This window comes from Eleginops maclovinus, chromosome 15 (genome assembly GCF_036324505.1).
Source record: "Eleginops maclovinus isolate JMC-PN-2008 ecotype Puerto Natales chromosome 15, JC_Emac_rtc_rv5, whole genome shotgun sequence".
Lineage (NCBI taxonomy): Eukaryota > Metazoa > Chordata > Actinopteri > Perciformes > Eleginopidae > Eleginops > Eleginops maclovinus.
The window spans coordinates 17151824-17164567 of record NC_086363.1 but is presented as its reverse complement, the minus strand read 5'-3'; the positions used below and the strand labels follow the sequence as shown (position 1 = coordinate 17164567).

Genomic DNA, 12744 nt, shown 5'->3' with positions numbered 1-12744 from the left:
CTATTTTTAGCTCGTCATCGTCTCGTCTTAGTCATGTGAAAAAGGTCATTGATGACCATTTTTCGTCATAGTTTTCGTTGACGAAAACTGGCTAGTAAAGCTGCAGCTAGTTTTAATGACTTTGTATACTGTAGGGTACCTTGTGTGAGAATAAATCAATAAATTGTGCCGGAACTTTAAGGGACATAATTCACTGTTGAAGTATTGCCTCACAGACCGGTTGGTAGGTGTGTTGTATTGGATCGAGCTCGGTGCTCGATTGTGTTGGACTGCCACCACTACTGAGTTCTGTAATACTCTGATCTTGTCTGGGGGTGTGATTTGCCCGCCAGTAAAACATGAGACTTGTGCTGCATCCTCGTCTCCGTGTATCAATGTATAGATAGTGATTAAGTTAGTAACCCACGAATAGTAACACTACAATAGTGTACAGCAGGGGTCTCCAACCTTTTCCCCTCTGAGAGCTACCTCTAAAGAAAAAAAATTACGGAGAGCTACTTGTGTTTTATATCACGTGTAACATTTATTCACACGTATCTAAATCCCTGAATAAGGTTTCGTTTGGCACAACTTGCATATGCGGAACATCCAACACTCACTATTTGTGTAAGAACATTAATACTCAAATTAACTCAAAGTATGCATGTCAAAACATTTCTTTCTCTTTTCAACAACATATTTTTTTTGCATGAACATTTTCAAAAATATTCGCAGCCAATACTCACACTCAAAATACAGAAATGTAACTAAATATGTATCAGTATGCATGTCTATGCATTTCTTTCTTTTCAGCTATCACTGATAAACTCACATTTTTTGCATAACATTTACAAAACACTGACCTCTAATACTCACACTTTGTGTGAAACATAGCCCAAATTGAACTCATCAGCATATGCATTTCTTTATCTGTTCAAACTATAAAACACATTAAACTCACATTTTTTGCATAACATTTACAAAACACTGACACTTTGTCAAAACATAACTCACACCTTTGAAATCACATAGGCTACTATTGATGTTGAACAATTATAACTTCTTAACTTTGTCCACATCACACTTTCAGTAATTTATTCACTAGCCTACATATTCAGTCAAGCACCTTTAGTTAGTGAGATACCTGGCACTGCATGGTGCCAACAAGAGAGCTGTATGCTGGAATATACCCACTTAGTTTCACTCTTATGGAGTCTTTCAAATGGTCGTCTTGTTCTGAACTTAGATTTGATGACATTCATGTCAGAAAAAGAAGATTCACAGAGGTATGTAGACCCAAACAAATCAGCTGTCTTCAGAGCTGCTTGACACAGATTCTTATAGTTTTCTGGCTCAACCAAGCTCCAGAAATGTTCAGCATGCTGTTGAGATTTCAGCTGTATATCGTTTTGGAGGTTTAAAAGTTCCATTTCCATTTCCACAGGATCAATACAGAAAAGATCTGCCATCTGCCCAGAAATCTGACTAATGTCCACATTCATGAATGGGTTGGCAATTAATGTCACACAGGGCTCAAGTCTCTCAAAGTCTCTGAACCTGTCTGCAAACTCCTGGCCAAGCTTGATCAAAAGGTCACAGTACTTCTCTGTGTTCAAAGCATCAGCTACCCAAAACCTTTGTCACAGAGGGGAAATGCTGGAATCTTTTGGCCTTCAACTGCTGGATGAAAAAGGCCAGTTTTGCGCTGAACGCGTTAACAGCACTGATCATGTTGCAGACGTCTTTCTCTTTACCTTGCAACTGTACGTTCAAGTTATTCATTTTCTCAGTTACATCTGTCAAAAACTTAAGATCAAGGACCCACACTGCATCAGATAACAAGGTGGTGTCCTCCCCCCTCTCTTCTAAGAAAATCTTGATTTCACCCAGCAAGGAAAAGAAACGTTGCAGTACTTTACCCTTACTGAGCCATCTGATGTCAGTGTGGAGCAGGAGATCTCCATAGGCCACAGTGCATTCCTCCAGGAATTGCTTGAAGGTCCTGTGTTGCTTAGCCTTTGCTCTGATGGAGTTGATAATCTTGACAACCGGCTCCATGACATGTTCAAATCCCATGACCTTCGCGCATAAAGCCTGTTGGTGAATTATGCAATGGTAGGCCAGAAATGGCGGAAACTCCGGGTCTGCTTTGCATCGGGCAATAAATCCAGAGTGACGACCTGTCATCGCTGGTGCTCCGTCAGTGGTTATTGACACCAGCTTTTCAATAGGGATCTTCTGTTCCGTGAAGTAGTTCTTCACAGCATTGTAAATCTCGACTCCCCTTGTTGTAGTTTTCAATGAAAGTAAAGTCAAAAACTCTTCATGCGCAGTGAAATCATCGAAAACCTTGCGGATGAAAACAGCCAGCTAGGCTGTATCACTCGCGTCAACAGATTCATCCAGCTGAATAGAAAACCATTTACACCTGTTAATGTCAGTTTCCAACTGTCTTCCCGCATCCACAGCCAGTGCAGACACTCTCCTTGCCATTGTATTTGCACCAAGTTGTACATCAGCAAAAGCAGACAATATTTACTTACATTTATGGTCCTTGAATAACGTTTCAGCCACCGCGGTCATGGCCTCCTTTACAACACTGCCATCAGTGAAGGCCTTTTTGCGTTTTGTCAGGATGTGCGCCACTTTAAACGAAGCCTCCGTACAAGCAGTAGCCTTCTGTGCTGGTCTGGTAAAAACAGACCGCTGTCGTTGTAGCTGTATTTTCAGGTCCTTTATCTTTTCTTTTCGTAGATTGCTACCAGCGGGAAAGTTCCGTGAGAAGGTGCTGTGGACTGTGGTGAAATGGCGCTCCACGTTGCATTTTTTACCGACCGCCACGCTTACTCCACAGATCAAACAAACACACTTGTCCTTTACACTTGTGAAACAAAAGTCTAATTCCCAATTCTCGTGAAAAAAGTATGTTTTCCGCCTCTTGTTGCATTCAGCGGCCATGGTCAAGCTAATGCCGCGTTCGGTGTTTGCCGCGTTAACATCGGAGGTCGGAGGTCGGAACTGGGAGTGACGTCACATTCGAGGTCGGAAAGTCGGAAAAGATGGACGCGCCTTGTTTACAGATTTAGCAATTACCTCGGGTTAGCCATTGTTAGCAATACCGGTTGATAACAGCGCTCTGTGTCATATTTTGTGAAAACAAATATCGTAGCAACATATCTTCAGATAGAAGATGAGCGGTACTTTATGTACAGGTGGCAAATGAAATTGGCATATTATGAAAATTTGTGTTTAAATCTTATATATACAGTCTATGGTTTAAATGTAAACTATTTGGCGAGCTACTTTGAAGGGGGCGGCGAGCGACTGGTAGCTCGCGAGCGACGTGTTGGAGACAGCTGGTGTACAGTAAGTGAAACCACAACATGGTGTCAGAAGACGGAGTCACGGTATAATTCGAGGACGGTCTTTTAACAAGTTCGTTGACAACTAGCAGGCAACTGACAAGTGCTAGCGCGCGCAAACATGGAACAGTTTAAGCCGCCACCACCGCTGTTGCTCGCTGGGAATGTCGCCGAAAACTGGAGAAGGTGGGAGCAGCGTTTCCAGCTGTACATGACCGCCTCAGGTGCGGCGGATAAGGAAGAGACGGTTATAATAGCCATTCTGCTTCACACCATTGGCGAGGAGGCTCTGGAAGTGTATAACACACTCACCATCATCCCAGAAGGAGACGACGAATCGATGGAGGATGTTCTGAAAGCCTTTACGGACTACTGTAGCCCTCGAAAGAACGTCGTTTTCGAACGCCATCAATTCTGGTCGCACACGATGTCAGCAGGAATATCGGTGGAAAGATTCATCACAGAGCTACGCCAGAAGAGCAAGGACTGTGAGTTTGGCAGACATGAAGATGACATGATAAGGGACAAAGTAGTGTTTAGCATAAATGACGCACGTTTGAAAGAAAGACTGTTACGTGATGATGCGCTTACTTTGCGCAGGGCCATAGAGACATGTAGATCAGCCGAGCTCGCTAAGTCACAAATAAAAGCGATGCAGACGTCACATGTTGTCCAAGACACCTCAGTGGATGCATTAAAGAAAGCAACAGGGCAAACGCGCATGGGCAGCTGGAACAAGAACAAAACGAGCAGCAAGAGGCATGTAACAACAACTCTCTGCCACAAATGTGGCACCCGTCAGTGCCCAGCTTATGGTGCAGTGTGCCACAAATGTGGTAAAAACAATCATTTTTCTAAGGTATGTAAATCAGGCACTGAGAAAAGCGTCTACCAAAAGGCAAAGACTGTGCATAATTTAGAAAGTGAAGTTGACTCCTTATATATAGGCATGATTGGAAGTGGAAACGACAATGAGATGGCTCACCAAGCTAAAGACACAGTATGGCATGAAACAGCCACAGTTAGAGGCGTAGCAATCAAATTCAAACTGGTTACAGGCGCAGACGCAAATGTGCTCCCCATGAGCATGTTCCGACAGCTACCAGGTCCAATTCAGCTAAGGCCCACGGAGACTGTACTAATTGCTTTTGGTGGTGCCCGACTACCTGCGGATGGTGTTGCATCTCTAGAATGCCGGACGTCCAAGCATACGGCTGTATTGGACTTCCATGTGTCTAGCCGAGCTGACAAACCAATACTGGGTGGAGAGGCATGTGTGGAGCTGCAGCTGGTGAGCAGAGTCGAGGCGCTTGCATCGAGGTCACCGCAACTAGCAAAACCTCCAGCCACTAAGGAGGAGCTGCTACAGAGGTATGCAGAGGTTTTCACAGGACTAGGCGAGTTTCCTGAAGTTCATCACATACACATGGACCCCAGCGTCACGCCTATGATTCACGAATGCAGAAATGTACCACTCTCCATCATGGATGCACTGAGAGAGACACTCAAAGACTTACAGAACAGGAAAGTCATAACTCCTGTCAATGAACCTACGGATTGGGTGAACAGTCTTGTTGCCACAAAGAAAAAGAATGGTACGCTAAGGGTATGTTTGGATCCTTGCAACCTGAATGAGGCAGTCAAGCGTCAACACTACTCCATTCCTACACCGGAAGATGTGCGCAGCAGGTTAGTAGGAAAATCCATCTTCTCCATCCTGGATGAGAAGGATGGATATTGGCAGATCAAACTAGATGAGCCGTCGTCTAAGCTATGCACCTTCAACACGCCGTGGGGCCGGTTCCGCTTCCTCAGACTCCCATTCGGGATCAAATCTGCCAGCGAAGTGTTCCAGCAAAAGAACTGTGAGACCTTCGGTGATATCCCAGGTGTGTACGTTATAGCAGACGACATGATCATCGCAGCGTCATCAGAGCGGGAACACGATGAAATCCTGCAGAAAGTGATGGAGAGAGCAAAGACTGCAAATGTGAAATTTAACAAAGACAAGATACAGTTTAAAGTTGACACTGTAAAATACATGGGACACATCATCACGGCAGCAGGACAGAGAGCTGATGACACAAAGGTCAGGGCGATGGTCGACATGCCAAACCCTGAAGACAAACAAAGTCTCCAACGTCTGCTGGGAATGACAAAATTCCTGGCACAATACATACCAAATGAAGCCTCACTCACGGCACCCCTCAGACAACTGCTCAAGAAGGATGTAGCGTGGCAGTGGTGCCCGCACCACAGTTCAGCACTAAAGACACGGAAGCCCACCCTCACACAAGCCCCAGTGCTGAGGTACTACGATCACAAGCAGCCTCTCACACTACAAGCTGATTCCTCAAAGGATGGACTGGGAGCCTGTCTGATGCAAGAGGGCCGCCCAGTGTGCTATGCCTCACGAGCACTCACCGACACAGAAAAGAGGTACGCACAGATAGAGAAAGAGTTGCTGGCTATAGTGTTCGCTGTTAAGAGATTCCACCAGTATGTCTACGGCAGACCAGTAACTGTGCAGTCCGATCATAAGCCTCTAGAGGTCATCATGCGCAAGCCGCTGAGCAAGGCACCCGCACGGCTGCAAGGTATGCTTTTACAACTGCAAAGGTACGATATAAATGTAACATACACATCAGGCAAGCACATGTACATTGCTGACACACTCTCACGCGCTACAGCAAGCAGAGAAGGTGACAAAATTGATGAGGACCCCTGTGATGAGAGAGTTGTGTATGCCTTGGAGGCCACAGAGGCCTTGAGCGAGGAAACGCTCAGCCAGCTAAAAAAGGCAACGGCAGCAGATAGTGTGCTACAAGCTGTGTGTGAGAAACACAAGAATGGTTGGCCCATGAAAAAGAAAAGTCTGGACAGGAAACTACATGCCTACTGGGCAGTAAAGGACATGATAAGCATGGAGAATGACATTGTCTTGGTCGGAGACAAAATCATCATACCCCAGAGCTTCAAGAGCACGATTTTGGAGAAGCTGCATCTTGCACACCAAGGAGTGCAACGCACAAAGGCTAAAGCAAGAAAATCTCTGTACTGGCCCAACATGGCACGAGATATAGAAGCAATGGTGGAAAGGTGCGTGCAGTGCCAGCAGCTACAACCCAAACAGCAGGCTGAGCCACTCATGCCACATCAGGTTCCAGAACTGCCATGGTTGAAAGTCGGAGCTGACATCTTTGAGCTACACGGTCAGTCATACCTGTTGTTAGTTGATTACCTGACCAAATATCCTGAAGTGCTCAACATATCTGACAAAACAGCCTATACAGTGATACAGAAGAGGAAGTCTGTGTTTGCCAGGCACGGGATTCCTAAGGAGATAGTGAGTGACCATGTCCCATTTGCCAGCTATGAGATGAAATCATTTGCAGCTTCATGGGAGTTCAAACTCACACACTCCAGCCCAGGTTTTCCCTCTTCAAATGGCATGGCTGAGAGAGCCATAAAGACTGTAAAACATGCGCTGAAGAAGGCAATGCAGACAGGCACTGATCCACATCTGGTGTTGCTGTCACTGAGGAACACACCGGTGACTGGACTGAAAGTCTCACCTGCACAGATGTTGATGGGAAGAGTTTTATGAAGCACACTTCCGTGCTCCAGTGCCGTGCTGATACAGTCAGTCCTACAGCACATTCACAGCAAAATCCAAGACCTGCAGTTCTGCCAAAAATTACGCTATGACCAGCGTGCAAAGCCCCTGCCGGTGTTGACCTCAGGAGACACCGTACACATGCGAACACGGCGCGGCTGAGAGCCTGCGGTTGTCATCCGACAGCGAGATGAACCACGCTCCTCAGTGTACAGACGCCCGCTGGAAAGACGCAAAGAAGAAACAGGCGACATCTGAGGAAGATACATCCGAGCCTATTCAGAGACACTGACAGTGACGAACATTTTGACACACCGCCAGTGGACTCACCACCACAGGACCTGCCACCTCACGAACCGCCTCCTGTGACTACATGCAGTACACCCACATGCTACACACGGTGCGGCAGAGCGGTTAGACCCCCTGCCAGATACAATGACTGATGTTTCATGTGATCCTTTATGTGTGTTTCAAAAAAAAAAAAAAAAGTATGGAGAGAGTATAAGAGGTGTTTAACCTGAAATGTTTCAAGTGTTGAATGTTCAAAAGGTTTACGTTTCAACCAACAGAATGTAAAAAAATATATTTTTTAAAAATGGCTTATGGTGTTTAATGATAGTCATTTGTCAATCGAAAACATGCTTTATTAATCATTGAGGTATGCAAGTAGAAAAGACATGTTCAATGTTGATGCCATAGCATTAATGGTTTAGTAAAGAGCCTACTGTTGAAGTAACTGATTAGCAGGCCACATCTCAGTTGGAAAAGAGGGATGTGGTGTATTGGATCGAGCACTCGGTGCTCGATTGTCTTGGACTGCCACCACTACTGAGTTCTGTAATACTCTGATCTTGTCTGGGGGTGTGATTTGCCCGCCAGTAAAACATGACACTTGTGCTGCATCCTCGTCTCCGTGTATCAATGTATAGATAGTGATTAAGTTAGTAACCCACGAATAGTAACACTACAATAGTGTACAGTAAGTGAAACCACAACAGTAGGCGACACCTTGGAGTTCCTGTTTCCGGTTGTTATTGTTTATTAGTTTCACAATAAGCATGTCACTAATAGGATATTGTGTTTGGGAGCAGTTTTGGGTGTAACGCGTTACAAAAGTAACGGAGTTACAGTAATGTATTACTTTTAGCTGTAACGCAGTAATATAATGCATAACTTCTGAAATGTGGGTAATATAAAACCCGTTACAATTCTCTGTAACGCAGATACAACAGAAATCATTGACATGATGTGGTGTTTAATTTCTAAGAATTCACAAACATCGCGAGACACCCGAGAAATAATTGTGCCAGTAGAATAGTAACTCAGTAAGCCTGTTTACTGTTGGTTAAGAGGGCTGCAGAAACAGATTCGCGATTGAGAGCTGCTTGCTCGCAATAGAGAGCCCTAGGCTCACAATGCAGAGCTGCAGGCTCTGAGAAAAGAACAGAGAAAGACAGGAGTGCGCGCAGGCCAAAGCAACAGAAGGTAACTGTCTCTGGGTCGGCCTCTTGACCCCGCGAAGTTCAGAGACTCGTGTCAGAGTGTTGAAGATCTGCAACCTCTGTCCTCTGTGGAATCACCGGCTTTTAGAAAGCTTGTCAGCCAAATCCCCGTTAACACACCAATGATAAGGTGAGCTAACGTTGAATAGAGACTCGTTCATATACAGCAGGTCACAGGGCCATGCAGAGGCTCCACTAACATGTTATTAATAACACACAGAGACGTAATGTTACCGGTATCATATTATCCAGCCCACTTAAATGGAGCATAGGCTAGGTTTAATTTCAGCATACTGCCATAGATAGCTTTAATTAATGAGCTGCAATAAACTACATTTTAGCATAAAGACTTACTCTTGCTGTTATTTTGGTGAAAGTAACTCAAAGTAACGCAAAACTAGTGTAACGCATTACATTTCAGAGACATTAATAATGTAATGTAACTTATTACTTTAAAAAGACAGTAATAAGTCATATGTACTGTATTACATTTTGGAAGTAACTTGCCCATCACTGTTTGTGAGTATATGGAGAATGACGCGTGGAGTTCCATACTAAACACACTGCCTCCAACTCCCACTCATTGACGCTACAATATCAACTATCAATATGTGTTTAATTATGTTATTTTCCCAACAAACATCAGAAGAATTGTTTAACAAGATATTACGATAGCTGTATTATGGCGACGTCACTAGAGGGCGACAGAAGAATATGACGAAGCAGGATGCACCGAGGACCCGCCCCCGTCGCCGCCAACCAATGGGAGAAGACTTTACACCATAACAGAGACGTTACAATGTTTTGTTACGAGAGATCGGGGCTTCTTCCTGTAAATCTGTAGACAGATAACTACTCGAAAGTGGACTGTGGACCAGTGTAATAGGGAGAAGAACCCGGCCGAACTTGTCCTTTGTAGACTTATCATATCATTGCATTAATAAATGCTGTTAAACTTGCCGAGAAGCATCTTGGCTTCTTTTCGCCTATTCCTACTGAAGATTTTAAAACCTTACACTTGTGAATTTACTCCAGGTGTAGGCCTAACTAAAGTCTTATTTAAGTATTGATTATATTAAACAAAATCTACAAGTAATTAAAGGTACATGTAGAGGGGTAGAAGTACAAAGTAAAACATTAAGCATTTCGAATGGTTTGGAATGTTCGTCTGTTAGCTAGCTAGTTTTTTCACTCCCAAGTTTTAATTGCAAACCCCAAGCTTTGAACAGCAAATTTGCCGGTGATCAACGAGACTACCGAGACGAGCCGTGAGAGGAGGAGAGACATCACGTGTCCTGCGTTCGGACCACAAACTTTCACATCACAAACTTTCTTTTCAAAATGTCTAGTTTAAGAAATTGAAAATCGTTATGTTGTGCTCTTTGGTAAAATTCAATAAAGTTTCAATTATACATAGTAACTGAAATTCAAGTTTTCAATTCAAACCCTTTTTTTTTTTAGGTCAACCAGATTCCTTTTTTTGTTTCTAAAGTATAATCAACTCCGTGTTTGCTGTATAGGCTACTATCAACTGCCAATTTTCTCTGCCACCACCTTCCGAATGGCAGAAAATGGTGGCAATTCATACTTTTGTGTTTAACTGTTTTTGACGATATCATGAAGCCTTGTTCCAGTCGATAGAAGTTCCACTCAATGGTATTTTTTTTCTTTTTTATATTATGGAACTAAGTTTACTTGAAACAGGTGGCCTTTCAGACGGGTTTAATAGAGTCACACATTCAAATTATTGGATTTCAAATTATGTAATCATATTATTGCAATTTGGACAAGTCCAATGGATTTCTAGGCCCGAAAAACATAGGTTGTCTCCATATTATGTTAAAGCAATTGGTTATAAGCATATTGATGTTTAAAGTGACAGCAATTTTATAATACAATGATACATTTCATGCAATAATGCCCCATGAAGAAATCTTGACCAATACAAGGGCTTGCACTGCAAGGCCAACTTGTAAGGGAGCTACAACAGCACGTGCAGCTGCTTGGACAATAGCCTGTTCAATTCCGTTCACCTTTCGTCTTGTCTCCTAACCTACACATTTGGTACCTTTATTAACATCTCTAGTTTATCAAATGGAAAACATTGTGTCGCGCTCTTAGGTAAAATGCATCCGTTTGAATTACACAAAACTGATTTTTTAAAATGTATGATATTAAAGTAAATTATATTTATAATTAAAGTATTGAACTTAAAATAACAGTTACATCTACAAATGTTTTTTATGTTGCCATTACCTAAATGTTTTAAGACAGAGCATTTTTGAAGTAATGAACGAAACTTTTAAATTGTCTTTATTATCTTTTTATTTATTTATTTTTATCTTGTTTTATTTATTTTATAGGTTTTTATATTTGATCGCATATGAGTTCTCTGGCTTAACTAAACCTATCAGACGTGATCTCGCTAAGTGGTCCTACGACGCTGGTTATCCACTGTGGACCACCGTACTGACAGCGGAGCGTCATAGGCTACTTCATGAATCAGAAGTAATCTCTATAATATTAGATCAATTTAACTATGAAGCAGTTCAACTTTATACATGCATGAGTTTTACACCTTATCCAGATTAAAACCAACATGCAGCTGCAAAGAGCAGGCAGAACAGCGAAGAAAACAGAAGAAGCTCTGACTGTTTGGATGCTTAAATTAAAAGGTTTATGATATCACTGCCTCATCTAAAAAGAGTGGATCCAACTTGACATTCTATTTGAGTTTTTCGTCAACCTCATCTGTTGTGAAATTGCAGATTTGTCCAATACGATAGAATAATATTGCACAGCAACATACGGCTCAAAAAGCTGTCAAGTCTACACAGCAGACTTCACTCACAACACTGTGACCTGCCACCTGCCGAAGTTCTCTAATGACGCTGCCATTGTCGGACTCATCTCCAACGAGGAAGACGGGAGTACAGGGAACTGCAAAGGGCTTCACCCTCTGGGGGCAGAGGAACCACCTCCAGCTCAACGCAGGGAAGACCAAGGAGCTGGTGTTGGACATACGATGGTGCCAACAAACTCCCCCACACCAGTGATCATCCAGAGAGCGGATATTGAGTTCATAAATCTTTCAAATACCTGGGTATTCATCTGAACAATTAATTGACTGTACTGATCAGTCTGCTGCTCTGTAGAAGAAAGGACAGAGCAGGCTGTATCTGCTGAGGAGACTGAGGCTCTGCCTACACTGTTCAGCTCCTTCAGTGACAGGCTGCTTCACCCTGTGTCTCACAGACAGATTTACTTACTGTACTTACTCATCTGCTTTATTCTATTATAACTGTTGTGTGTTTTTTTTTCTATATACTAATATTTTAGCTTGTTCTTTGTTATTGCGTGCCTTTTTTTTTACCTGCTATGCCACTTTTGCGTCTATGCCACTTCTGCTGTAACACATGTACATATCCCCACTGTGGGAGGGTATATTCTGATTAAGGAATTCTGATTCTGTCCCTCAAAATTGTACTTAAGTACAGTACTTGAGTAAACTACTCAGTTACTTTACACCACTGCTCATTCCATTTGTAGGTAGGAAAGCAGGAATGTAGTCAAACCTGTAACCACTAGCCTGTTCTTTTGACACAGGGAGGAGAATGTGAGCTATTGTTTGCCAAGCTAAATAAGCACCGCAGGAAAACTGAGGTTACACTGCAACTGAAAACAGCCACTGTATCTCCTCTGTGTAATGATCATTTCCCCCTTCATTTGATTTGAATCATTCCTCTGATTCTGATTACCTGCACTTTTTTAATCCTTGGGATTTTTGAGCTGATATCAGACAAACAAGTTGATGTTTTCTCTGGTGGTAAATTAAAATCTTATGCAAGAGTTCTAGGAAGTCCATTTTAACCCATAAAGAAATAATACATAAGAATGAAATGCTATTTTCCTAAATGATACCTTGATTTTCCAACAAACAATCTGTATGTTTGCAGAAGTCTGACAAGTGACACACGTCTTACACATATGTCAACACAGACAAAGTTGATCAAATAAACGTTTGATTTGTCATAATGACTGTCAAAGTGAATACATTGCAAGGTAATCCATGATGTGTGATTTTGATGATAGGAAGTAAGAAACAGAAGAGGCATCAGCTCAGCTCACCTGTTTGCAATGGCACATACCTGTTGTCTCTCTGGAGTCGCAGGTTACTGTAAGAAGAAAAAAACAAGCCTAACTATACTGCATGGTTTCCTCCAGTAATTACACATCACTATAACAACAACACGTTGGGGTTGTCAGATATCCGCAGGCTGCAGGG

At 42.8% G+C, this 12744-nt stretch overlaps 1 protein-coding gene across 4 annotated transcripts in view; it reads right to left on the bottom strand.

The window, feature by feature from the left end:
• paqr8 (progestin and adipoQ receptor family member VIII) overlaps positions 1-12736 on the bottom strand; it is a 38349-nt gene extending 25613 nt beyond the window's left edge. For 2 of the 4 annotated variants that reach the window (XM_063902836.1, XM_063902839.1), the window contains exon 1: positions 12588-12736. The gene's annotated coding sequence lies outside the window, so the exon portion shown is untranslated. The remainder of the gene's footprint in view (positions 1-12587) is intronic. The other 2 variants (XM_063902837.1, XM_063902838.1) reach the window with 2 other exon arrangements.
• Positions 12737-12744: the final 8 nt, after the last annotated feature.